The following is a 12,481-nucleotide window of genomic DNA, read 5'->3' on the forward strand; positions in this document are numbered from 1 at the left end:
AGCCCACGTGCCACAACTACTGGAGCCCATGTGCCTAGAGCCTGTGCTCCACAGCAAGAGAAGCCACCACAATGAGAAGCCCCCGCAACACAACTAAGAGTAGCCCCTGCTCCCCGCAACTAGAGAAAGCCCATGCACAGCAACAAAGACCCAATGCAGCCAAAAAAAATAAATAAAATAAATAATTTTTTTTTTTTTAATTAGCAGCTGGACTGTGAGCAGGGTTTAAGTCCCAACACAGGGTCTGTTCTGACTCTGCTTCACTCCCTTGGCCTTGCTCTATGTAACTTTCTCTAGAAAGCAGTGGGAGCCATGGCAAGTTCTTGATCAAAGAAGTGCCTAGGAATCACAGCTCACTAATAGTCAAGTACTGGCAGGTACCATGGACCTCATCAAGTCTAACCCCCTCAATCTGTAGATGAGAAAACTGAGGTCCAGAGAGGGGAAGTAACTTGCCTAGCATTGCACAGCAAGCCAGTAGCAGAGCCAAGACTTGGACCCAGGTCTCCAACCCCTCAGTTTGGGGCTCCTTCCCCTCTGCTGCAATGTGGGACAGCATCTTGGGGACTGAGCTGGAGGAGAGCAGCTGGAGGCAGAAGACAACCCAGAGGCTACAGCCCCACCTCCCCACCTAGACCAGAGATCACAAGGCTGGCCAGTCAAAATGTTTATTAAGCACTTCATCCTGCTCCCTATCTTGGGATAATCTGGGGCGTCTGTATTGAGCAGACACGCAGAGGGATAACAAACAAAAACTCTGGTGGGCTTCCAGGAGGAGGAGAAATGAGGCAGATCTGGTATTCATGAGAAGGAAGGGACATCGAGAGCAGACTTAAGTGAGGATGTAGAAAGGCCTCCAGGAGAAGGAGTGTCTTGTCACTTGGATTCCCTGTGCTTCTTGACCAAGGCCTCTACCTCCTTCATGAACCGGAGACACAGTTCCTCTTCTCATGGCAAAGCGGTGCCCTGCACAGCCGCCGAAAGCCCCACAGATCCTCTCACCACCTGCATAGAGAGAGGGTCTGTGTACTCAGAGCCTGCTTCCTGCTCACAGACCCCTTGTCCAGCCTTCCTCACCACCTTCAGGTGTGCATTAATCCAAATATCTCACCCCCAGTCTATATTAAGGTAGAGATGTCCTGGATCTTAGATTTCCAGGCTTCCTCAGCTCTCAGCAGAACCTGGGAAAACAGTTCTGCTTTGGCTACAATTCTCCAAGGTTAAGATATAAAACTTGCTCCCTGTGTAGAGAGCTGACTATAAGGATGAAATATAAAACCGAGTATCCACCCCAGTGTTCTCAGCAAAGGAAAGAAGAATGTGCAAATCCCTGACCCAGAGTCTCATTACACTTCTGCAATGAAAGGGGTGCCTTGACCCCAAACACAGGCCCAGGAACATAGGGGCTGAGCCTGAGTCCCTGCCATGAAGTCCAAGCATAGTCGTAGGCATTCAAACATGTTTTCATTGCTTTATGACAATATCATATAAGCCCTTATTTGCCTTTGTCTCTGGAGCCAGGTCACATGGCTTCAAGTCCTGGCTCCTTCACTTCAGCTGGGTGTGTGGCTTTGGTCAAGTCCCTTAACTTGTCTGTGCTTCCATTTCCTCATTTGCAAAACCTCACAGGACAGTTATGGGATTTAATGATTTAATATATATACAGCACTTTTAAACAGCTCTTGGAACAGAGTAAGAGCTCAAAACACATTAGATAGTATCATTATTGTTATCTTCTCAGAATTCAGGTCAGCAGTTCCACTGGGTAACTCTAGCACTAAAATCAATTTCCAGAAAAAATAAGTTACTTAATGTCTGACTCAGACACATGCATACTTTTCAGAGCCAGTCTCTCTCTTTCCCTCTCTCTCTTCCTCTCTCTCACCCAAGTCAGGGTTGCTATTTTAGACCATGAATTAAATAGGTCTATGGAAATATTTCCTTTGTGAAGCCCTCTCTGAATTAGTAACAGTAGCCTTTATTGAACACTTCCTACATACAAGGCATTATGTTAATTGCTTCACTCTTTTTCCATTTAAACTTTAGCACAATCCTGCAAGGTAGATGTTTTAAATCCCGTTTCCCTGGGGAAGAAACTGAGGCCCAGAGAGGGTCAGTGTCCAGTTCAGTTACAGAGTAAGCTCCTAACCAGGGACCTTCGCCCTGCTCCGCCTACCCTGCCTCTGGGATCGACTTTCCCTACAGAAGTGTTAAGGAAAACACTGCTTTTGCAAAGTATTCTCCCCTGACAAGGATAGAGGTTGACTTGGAGGTCAAATAGTGTGTCAGGGATGGGGTGAAACTGCATCGGAAGTCATAAAGGGCGAACACCAGGAATGAACGGCCCCACCCCAACAGGGAGAGAGGCAGAGAGGGAAACTGACCTCCTGGAAATTTTTTTCGGAACGATCTCTGTAGTAGCCCCTGTAGAAGGCCAGTTTCTCCTCATCCTGTAGCATCACGGTGGTGACGGGCAACACACCGGCAGGGAAATTCAGGATGTTGTACAGGGCCCAGTAGGAAGATCTACCTGTAGGAAGATCCAGGTAAGCCCAGAAAATTATCTGCTCAGAAAAGACTCAGTGGGAAAGAATGTGGGTGAGCACTCCCTCAGGGTGCTTCTTGGAACTGCAGCCCTCTGCTTGTAACAGCCAGTTCAGTGCAGGGGGTCGGCCTGACCGCTATCTCCTGCTCCCCACAGTGGAGGGAAGGAGAAAATCAGAATCCGCTCTGCACACGTGGCCAAAACGCACATGAAAAGATGCCCAACATCACTAATTATTAGAGAAATGTAAATCAAATGAGGTAGTACCTCACACCAGTCCGAAGAGCCATCATCAGAAAATCTACAAACAGTAAATGCTGGAGAGGGTGTGGAGAAAAGGGAACCCTCTTGCACTGTTGGTGGGACTGTAAATTGATACAGCCACTATGGAGAACAGTATGGAGGTTCCTTAAAAAACTAAAAATAGAACTACCATACGACCCAGCATTCCCACAACTGGGCATATACCCTGAGAAAACCATAATTCAAAAAGATACACGCACCCCATTGTTCATTGCAGCACTATTTACAATAGCCAGGACATGGAAGCAACCTAAGTGTCCATCAACAGGGGAATGGATAAAGAAGATGTGGTACATATATACAATGGAATATTACTCAGCCATAAAAAGAATGAAATAATGCCCTTTGTAGCAACATGGATGGACCTAGAGACTTTCATACTGAGTGAGGTAAGTCAGATACAGAAAGACATCATATGATATCATTTATATGTGGAATCTTAAAAAAAAAAGGATACAAATGAACTTATCTACAAAACAGAAGTACAGTCACAAATGTAGAAAACAAACTTATGGTCACCAGGGATGGGGGGGTCAGGGATAAACTGGGAGATTGGGATTGACATATACACACTACTATATATAAAATAGATAACTAATAAGAACCTGCTGTATAGCACAGAGAACTCTATTCAATACTCTGTAATAGCCTATATGGGAAAAGAATCTAAGAGTGGATATATATATAACTGATTATTATTATAAATATATAACTGATTCACTTTGCTGTACACCTGAAACTAACACAACATTGAAATCAACTGTACTCCAATAAAAATTTTTAAAAAAAGAATCCGCTCTGCAAAGCCTTACTCAAGTGCCAGGCACTGTGCTCCCCTCTCTGTGTTGCTGAGTCCTTGACTCCTCTCCACCCCGTGAGATGTGGATTACTATCCCGCATGTACAAATGGGAAACCGAGGTGGCAGACAGGTACACAGGTACACAGCTAGTGGGCAGCAGAGGATTCAGCCATGCCCTCAAGTACATGGGGCTCCAAGAGGGCTGGAGTGCGCAGTGCAATCCTGAGTTGAAAAGGCAGCTCCTCCCAGCAGTCACCTGTGTGCAGGGAGTGAGCATCAAAGCAGCAGTGAGGTGGACAGAGGGCACTAGAGCAGAGCCAGATGTGGGGTGTGCCTTTGGGCAGCCACGTGGGGGAACCCAGAGGAGAGGACTCCAGGCTTGAGGTGGGTTTGCATTCTGCATAGTATCACCTCTGAGACCTGCACCTGCGCTGGGGATGGGTTGCTGCCCTGTGCTGAGGCTTGCATTTGCAGGTGGCCTGGGCTGAGGCCGCCTTTGTAAGTGAGGCAGCAGAAAGCATGTTAAGAGTGAATGGGGGGGACTTCCCTGGCAGTCCAGTGGTTAAGACTCTGCACTTCCACTGCAAGGGGCGTGGGTTCAATCCCTGGTCAGGAAACTAAGATCCCAAATGCCATGGGGCCAAAAAATAAATAAAAATAAAAACGTAACATTTGAGGATTTCCCTGGTGGTCCAGTGGGTGAGACTCTGCATTCCCAATGCAGGGGGCCCGGGTTCAATCCCTGGTCGGGGAACTAGATCCCACATGCATGCCGCAACTAAGAAGTCTGCATGCTGCAACTAAAAGATCCCGCATGCCACAACTAAAGATCCCGCATGCTGCAAGGAAGATCCCACCCACATGCTGCAACTAAGACCCAGCACAGCCTAAATATATAAATATTTTAAATGTAATATTTTTTTAAAAAAAGAGTGAATGGATATGCTAAGAGAAAGAAGTCAGACCCCCAAGCCTCATACCTCATGATTCCATTTATATGAAGTCCTAGAAGAGGCAAAATCGTAGTGACAGAAGGCAGACCAGTGGTTGCTGGAGGTAGGGGTGGGGTGAATTGCAACAGGACGTGAGGGGAATTTGGAGGATGATGGAAATAGTCTATATTTTGATTATGGTGGTGGTTATACATGTATATATACATTTGTTAAAATTCATCAAGTTACTCAAAATTGGTGAATTTTATTGCATGTAAATTATACTCCAATAAAGTTCATTTAAAAAGTGAATGGAGAAAAAAAAAAGTGAATGGAGGGAATTTCCTGGTGGTCCAGTGGTTAGGACTCCACGCTTCCACTGCAGAAGCCACGGGTTCGATTCCTGGTCCGGGAACTAAGACTCCACAAGCTGCAGGACGCGGCCAAAAGAAAACAGAAAAAAATAGTGAATGGAAATTGGGAGTGAGTGCTAACAGGTACAGGGTTTCTTTTCAGGACGATGAAAATGTTCTGGAACTAGATAGTGGTGGTGGTTGCATGACATTCTGAATATACTAAAACCCACTGAGTTGTACGCTTTAAATGGTGAATTTATGTAATCTGAATTTTTTCTCAACTTAAGAAAACATTTTAAAATAGTGAATAGCATCAGAGGTCAAGGCCACAGAGGCTGTGGCAGGACTCAAAGGTCCTGGACTCCTAGTCTCACCCACCCCACCCCCACCAAGACTCAGTGCCCTCTCACTTGATGCCATGGCAGGATAGCCGATATAGAAGACAGGGTCTCCAGAGCTGGTGCCAGCGGCACGTCCAGGTCCAGGGACATCCACTTGGCTATGAACTCTTGCTGATATGCCTGCAGGGATAGTGGTGGGCAGGAGGGTAAGACTGGCAGAGGTCAGTGTTTTCAGGACAAGGTCAAGTGTTGCCAGGCCGAGTCAGCTTAAACACCAGGAAGAATCCCCAGGCTGTGAGATGCAGACTGAGATGGGGGCAGGACGGGGGGATGTCAGGGTCTTCCCAGGGGCCAAGGCGAAGGGATGGGAAGGGGAGTCTGAAGCTACAGTGATTGGGGGACAATGCATCAACCTGGCCCCAGGGAGGCAGACTACATTAACCTCCTAGGTCACCATCCTGGTGCAGCTGGGCATGCCCTGCCGGCCAAGACAGAGATCTACCTCCTGTTGGGCTACTCCTGTCATCACTCAGGTGTCTGCTGCCCCTGTTCCAGCAGTCCCTTAAGGTCTCCCCAGGCATACATCGCCTCCACTGCTGTGTGCTGCTCTCACAGTTTCTTGGGTGTCCTTGGGGAATGGGGAAGACTGAGAAGTCCAAAGGTCAGCACGGGAGGACTCCTTTTCATACAAACGGGGACATGACAGCCAGGAGGCAGGGTCTGGCCTCAATGCCGGCTGCATATCAGCTGGCAGCCGCTACAGGGAATCACCCTGTATCTTGTCCCCTGGCCAAGACACCTTGCCTGTCCAATGTTCCCAAGAGTACACATCCCCTGATCAGAGCCCTACCACCACCACCAGCCAAAGGGACCCACAGTCCCCCTCAAAAATCACAGGTCCCCTCCCCTAAACTGCGAGGCCCCAGGTCAGCCCTCAGGCTGCTCCAGCCCCGATTCCAAACAGCACCTCAACTCCAAGCACACCAGGCCAAGCCCAACAGCAAGGCCAAGCCCAAACCAGCCTCCTCTCCCAGCCACATCCCCACCACAGTTCCAACCTTAACCCCAACCCCAACCCAAACCTAACCTCAACTCAGGCCCAACCGTTATCCCAGCTTAACCCAATTCTAGCACGCACTCAGAGCTCAACTCCAAATCTAACCCCAGCCCCGGTCCCAGCCACACCCAAAAGTCTAAATCTAACCCCATGTCAGGCATGACTCTAAAACGCTAATTGGATCCCAAAGTCTAAACAGCCCTGTCCCCAGCAGACAAGCTCCCCGCAGCCACGTGACCCTCATCCAGTTCCCATGGAAAACCCTCGTGAGCTGGACCTGAGGAGACTCAACTACTCACCCCACTCCATGAATCTCTTCCAAATTCTGGCCAGTCCAGGGCTCCCAGAGGAGGGGAGAGATGGGGAGACCGACTTCAGAAACCACAGGGCAACACCAGCCTGCCCGGGACAGGGGTCCAGGAAGAGCAACTCTGCTCTGCTTGTCCCTAAGCCCCTGACCACCACACCAAGCCCTGGGACCTCTCTAAGTCCCACCCGCTCTAAATCCCCTTCCCTCTCACTGACACTCCTCATCACTGAGCCTCTCTGAAGCCCCTCCCCTCTCTGAGAGCACTCCTCTCTTTTGGCCCCATCCCCCCTCTTTCAGTTCCTCTCCTGTTGAGCCCTTCTCTGAACCACCACATTATCTGGGCCTCCTCTTCCTCTCTGACCCGACCTCACCCCCCTGGGAGCCCCTCCCCTTTCTGAGCCCCTGTCCTCTCTGGGCCCTTTTCCCCCCCCCGAGTCCCTCCCGCTCTGGGCCCACACTCACTGTGTACTTCAGGATCCAGGCCAAGAAGCAGTTGAGTGGGTCTGGCAGGCGGAGCTGGCTGACCATGTCCTTCATGTTGGGGTCCACAATGTCCCCCTTACTGAGGAACCACAGACACAGAGCTGGTCAGTTACAGCCTTCAGCCACCGGCTTGCTCCCACCGCCCAGCTTCCCCTCAGTAGATAAGCCAGGGAGGGAGGTCAGACCCAAACAAACACTCTGCTCTCACCAGCACCACCCCTGGAATGCGTGCATTCTGAAGACGGGGCCTGAGTGGGTGACTCGCTGCATAAGGTCACACAATTAGCCAGAGGCATCCCACCAGCCCAGGCCCGCAGCTCCCCTCCTAGGGCTCAAGTTGCCACCAGCCCCCTCCCCATTTCCACCATGCCCCATATCTGAGTCCCAGCAGACATACACCTTCTCCAGAAGAGGGGCCCCTCCCTCAGCAAAAGGACCCCCACCCTACAGGTGTAAGAAGGCATACACGGCACGGCGGATAGCGAAGGGGATGACCTGGGGAGACAGAGGCCGAGTCAGGGCCTGGAGCTCGTCCTGCTCTGCCCTGTGTTCTCTCTGTATCCCTCAGGATTTAGAGAGAGGGTACCACCTCATCCCTCACCTCCATCCACCTCAGCCCCACAGCAGGGCGTGAGAAGCCTCGTGCCATGCCCACTCCCTCAGCCCACACAGAGATGAGACAGAATTCGAGCTGCCTATTTAGCTGTGACCCAGCCCCTTGCCAAGTGCTTTACTGTGAGCTCATTTAACCTGCACAGCCACCCGGTGTGGTAGAAACCTGAGGCTCACGGGGGTGAAGAGACTGGCCGGGCAATTCTCAAAGGGGAGGCAGGGCAGGGAGGAGCTGCCGGGGCGTGGGAGGTGGGGGAGGAGGGATTTCGAGGACAGAGCACTCCTTACAGCCAAATGGAGGCAACAGAAACCCCGGCTATGGGAATCATAGGCGTGAGCCCCAGAGTCCCCACCACCGAAGGGGGATGCCTTCCTCACAGGGTGGGGCCCACCCTGCTCCCACCTCCACCCCATCAGTCTTCTGGTCCAACCTCTTCATTATACCCGTGTGGAGACTGAGGCCTAGAGAAGTGATGTGACTTGGCCAGGGTTACCTAGAGGCCTAAGGGCCCAGCTTCACTCGATACCAGGCTCTCTAAACCACACTTGCTGAGTACGCTCTGTGTGTGTTGGGTATATGACGCTGGAGTCCCTCCCTCTCTGGGGGTGATACCTTCTACGGCTCAGGGCGGCAGAGAAGCCAAAGCAGCGGGCATCCAGCTGACTGACCGAGCGTGTGGGCTTCCTGCCCACTGCACCCTGGGCTGAGAAAGGAGGGCTTCACAGGGGATGGTCAGACAGCAGACCCGCCAATGAGGAATGAGTGGCGGGGGGAGGGACCCCTCCAGGCCTGCCCCCCACCTGGCTCACCTCCTCCCTGAAGGGCAGGGGGGCACGGTGGGGTGCAGCGGGTGCACGTCTTCAATCAGCAGCGCTCTCAGGCACAGCGCCAGGCTCTTCACGTCCCGGGCCGTGGGGCCAGCCGCTGTGGTCACTGCACAGAGGGGGCGGAGGGAGGCAGATACACCGCATCCTTTCTGCTCTGGGGACCCCCACTGCCTGGCCTCGGAGGGTGGGACCCAGGGCCATGATCAGGGCAAACGGAAGAGGCCCTGGGGCCAACCTGGGTCAGGGGTTGAGGACGGGTGGAGTCGGCAGACTGGCTAAAGCGACGCTAGTGCCTGAAAGGAGACCCTCACCTGGGGCAGAACATGAAGAGACTGCTAGGAGAGGTTAAAGCACCTCTCAGTGGGGCAAGAGTCACTGGACTAGGGAGCCACGCAGAACCTTCTCCCAGATTCCTTGATCACCAGTGGGGCCAGTCTGTCTGAGATACAGGGCAAGCGAAATGTCCTTGGAGAAAGGCAGGCAGGTTTGTCTTTGAATGGATGTGGCCAGAGGCGGACAAGACCTCACCTGATTTCCTCCCCTCGACAGCAGAGGCAACTCCGGAGTAGCTGCAAAACCCCACCCACCCAGAGCCCAGCTCAGCACCTGAAGGGAAGGACGTGGGTGCCAAAGAGGCTTGAGCACCCAGCCAGTGCACTCCCCCGGGACCCAGCACACAAGAATGGGAGCTATTTCAAACCCTCCCATGACTTTCTACTGCCCACAGCATAAATCTGAGCTCTTTGACTGCCCTTCAAGGCTCTAAACTATCAACTCCTTCCATAACTTCCCCTTCTAGCCTTTCCACACACCCATATCGCTCCAGGCAAAATAGGCTGCTTACAGAATTACAGCCTTCTAGATGCCACTGCATGTCCATCCTTCAAAACCAAGCTCAAGGGACTTCCCTGGTGGCTCAGTGGTTAAGAATCCGCCTGCCAATGCAGGGGACACGGGTTCGATCCCTGGTCCAGGAGGATCCCACGTGCTGCGGAGCAACTAAGCCCGTGCGCCACAGCTGCTGAGCCTGTGCTCTGGAGTCCATGAGCCACAGCTACTGAGCCCATGTGCCACAACTACTGAAGCCCATGAGTCACAACTACTGAAGCCCATGCGCCTAGGGCCTGTGCTCTGCAACGGGAGAGGCCACTGCAATGAGGAGCCTGCGCCCAGCAACAAAGAATGGCCCACGCTCGCCGCAGCTGGGGAAAGCTCGTGTGCAGCAACGAAGATCCAATGCAGCCAAAAATAAATTAATTAATTAATTTTAAAAATCCAAGCTCAAACACTGCCTCCTCCAGGAAGCCTTCCCTGCCTTTGACCTGCCTCTGAAAGTTTAAAATCTAGGCTTTTAATAAATCTCTGTTGAAGAAAATGTCAGCTTCACCCTGTAAGTTCCCACAAGATTTGACCCTCTCTTAGAGCCTCGATCACTTGCTGACTAAGCCATTCGGATGTCTAAGAGCACAATAGGGCCAGGGACTAGGTCTGAGAGTGTTCTGTGTCCCCATTACAGGGCCCACACAATGTAGGCACTCAGAGTGGGGTTGAAAGATAGGTGGAGGGGTGGATAGATGTACAGATGAATGCAAGATAGATGGAAAGATTCATGGAAATACGTATGGAGAGGTGGGTGGATGGATGAATGGAGGCAAATATGGATTGATTGATGACCAGTTGAGTGGATGGATGGAGAGATAAATGGGTGAATGGATGAATGAATGAACGAATGGAAGGAAGGATGTGTGTAAGTTCTTCAAGGGCTGGGATATTTGTCCATTTTGTTCACTGATGCATCCCAAGTACCTAGTACAGTGTCTGTCCAATAAATTAAATGGCAGATGAATGGTGAAATTGCTTGATGGATAGAGACTGGGATGATGACTGCATGGGTGGATGAATGGATGGGGAATTGTTATAGATGGATAAATGGATGGGTTGATGTATGAGTAAGGGGAAGGGTAGGTAGATGGATGCATATACAGATGAATGAATTAATGAAGTAATGAATGAGTGGACAGTCTATTCCACTGCCACCCATACCAAACATGGTGTGTTTAGCTGTGGCTGAGGCAGGAGTTATTTGAAGCCCTCCTACCTTGACCCACTTCCCCTAGCACTGAGCTAATGAGAGTTGATGTGCGGACCAGACCCGTAGTTCCTCCAGGCTGGGCTGGAGGAACCCACCACCGAGTGCCTGAGGCAGTATCCTGTGGTTGGGAGGCCACAGACACCACTAAAGCTGGCTGGAAGGCAGACACTGCCACCAGGGTTGGTACCCATGCCCAGGATGGAACTCCCTCCTGCCGGGAGAGCTCCCTCACCCCTGAGGAGCCCCCAGGTGTCTTAAGTTCAAAGGATTGAATCTGTGCAATCAAAGCTGAGGGAAGCAGAAGAAAAGGGGCTGGGAGGGGAAGGTTTAACTGGAGAAGACTGGGCCGCCCACAGAGAGGCCGGCCTCCCTCAGAGTCACCCCCAGGGCTGGTGAGCTCCACCCGGGGTGCTGGAAAACTCCTGGTGTCCCTTCAGCTGAGGTGAGGGGCTGCTGCTGCAAGAGTCACCAACCACGACTCCTCAAATAAGGATCAAGGAGCCCACAGCTCTGCTATCAGAACTGGGAACAGGTTCCAAAAACAGGTAGAAATAGATACACCAACAGCTGAGTGGGGTGCAGGGCGGGGAGGAGAATAGAGAATAAGAACAATTAGAGAGAAGCTGGAATAGAAACAGAGATGTAACTTTCCAGAACCTTGGGACCTGAGGGCCCTTAGGGAGCATGGAGTCCACCCACACGTTGTCAGATGAGGAAGTTGAGGCTCAGAGGGCAGAGAAGACTTGCCCAAGAACCTCGGTCCCAAGGTCTGCGTGACCGGCCCTCACCTCACCCTCAGCCCTGAGTCTGGACTCTCAGCTGCCTCTTCGTCCTGGGCCCAGCCCCGGCCCCGGCCTGCCTGTTGCAGAGAACTGAGCAGTGTCTGGGGGATGTTGGTCTTAACGAAGGGAATAGCTACCCGGCCTTGAGCCCTTTCACAACGACCCCATCCTTGGCCACTGGCTTCTCCAGGAACTGGGCCAGGCCACATGTCAAGTCATGGCCCTGCAGGGAAGTGACATGAGCTCCAGCCCCTGGGGGTCAGAGTGGAATCAGCCAGCGGACAGACTCTCATCCCCACTCCACTCACACTCACATGCATTCTCTTGCCCTCTGAGACTCAAGTGCTGCACGCTTAGAAGGATTCACAGATGGCAGAAGAGCACAGCACGGTGGTTAAGAGATGGGGTTTGGGAGCCCGACCGCTGGTTCGGTTTCCCAGTTGGCCAGTTTCTAACTGTACAGCCTCGATTCAGTAACTTGCCCAATGTCACACACTCAGATGCTCATGTGTATACATGCACGTGTACCCCCAGGGCTCACCACGCAGTCATAGGTAGCCTTGAGGCTGGTGGGGACCCCGCAGAGAAGGCCTCGCTCTCTCTTCTTCATCTTCTTCAATGCCTGCCGTTGTTTCTCACATTCCCCCAGGACATCTGTCAGGCAGTTCACCTCCTGGTGTACTTTCAGTGCCTGAGCAGCTCTGAGGGAGACCAGAGGGGGGCTCAGGGGGTGGCCAGGCACAGGGCACTGAGTCACCCCATCCCCTCTGCCCACCCTGACTCAGAGCAGAAGTGACAGATGACTGTGGCACGAGTCACCTCCCAAGCTGGCTGCAGCGCCACAGGGTCACACCTGTCCCGCAACTCCTCTAAGCAGAACAATGACGGGTGACATCCCCCACTCCACCCAGAGCCCCGGGGTTGGGCCCTGACCCCAACCTTCCCCCCCACCCCGCCCCCAAGGTAGCTGCAGAGGACGCTCTCCAGACTCAGCTTGTCAGCCCGCAGCTTCTGGGCCAACTTCTCTTGGGGCAGCTCCA

At 52.2% G+C, this 12,481-nt stretch overlaps 1 long non-coding RNA gene across 1 annotated transcript; it reads right to left on the minus strand.

The window, feature by feature from the left end:
- Positions 1 to 654: 654 nt before the first annotated feature.
- LOC117311674 (uncharacterized) lies at positions 655 to 6,865 on the minus strand. Its single transcript, XR_012325212.1, has 5 exons — positions 6,634 to 6,865; positions 5,347 to 5,457; positions 4,629 to 5,010; positions 2,385 to 2,530; positions 655 to 1,005 (listed from the first exon to the last, which is right to left on the minus strand). It is a non-coding gene; the product is annotated as an uncharacterized lncRNA (long non-coding RNA).
- Between the last annotated feature and the right edge of the window lie 5,616 nt (positions 6,866 to 12,481).

This window comes from Tursiops truncatus, chromosome 1 (assembly GCF_011762595.2).
Source record: "Tursiops truncatus isolate mTurTru1 chromosome 1, mTurTru1.mat.Y, whole genome shotgun sequence".
In the NCBI taxonomy this organism is placed as follows: Eukaryota; Metazoa; Chordata; class Mammalia; order Artiodactyla; family Delphinidae; genus Tursiops; species Tursiops truncatus.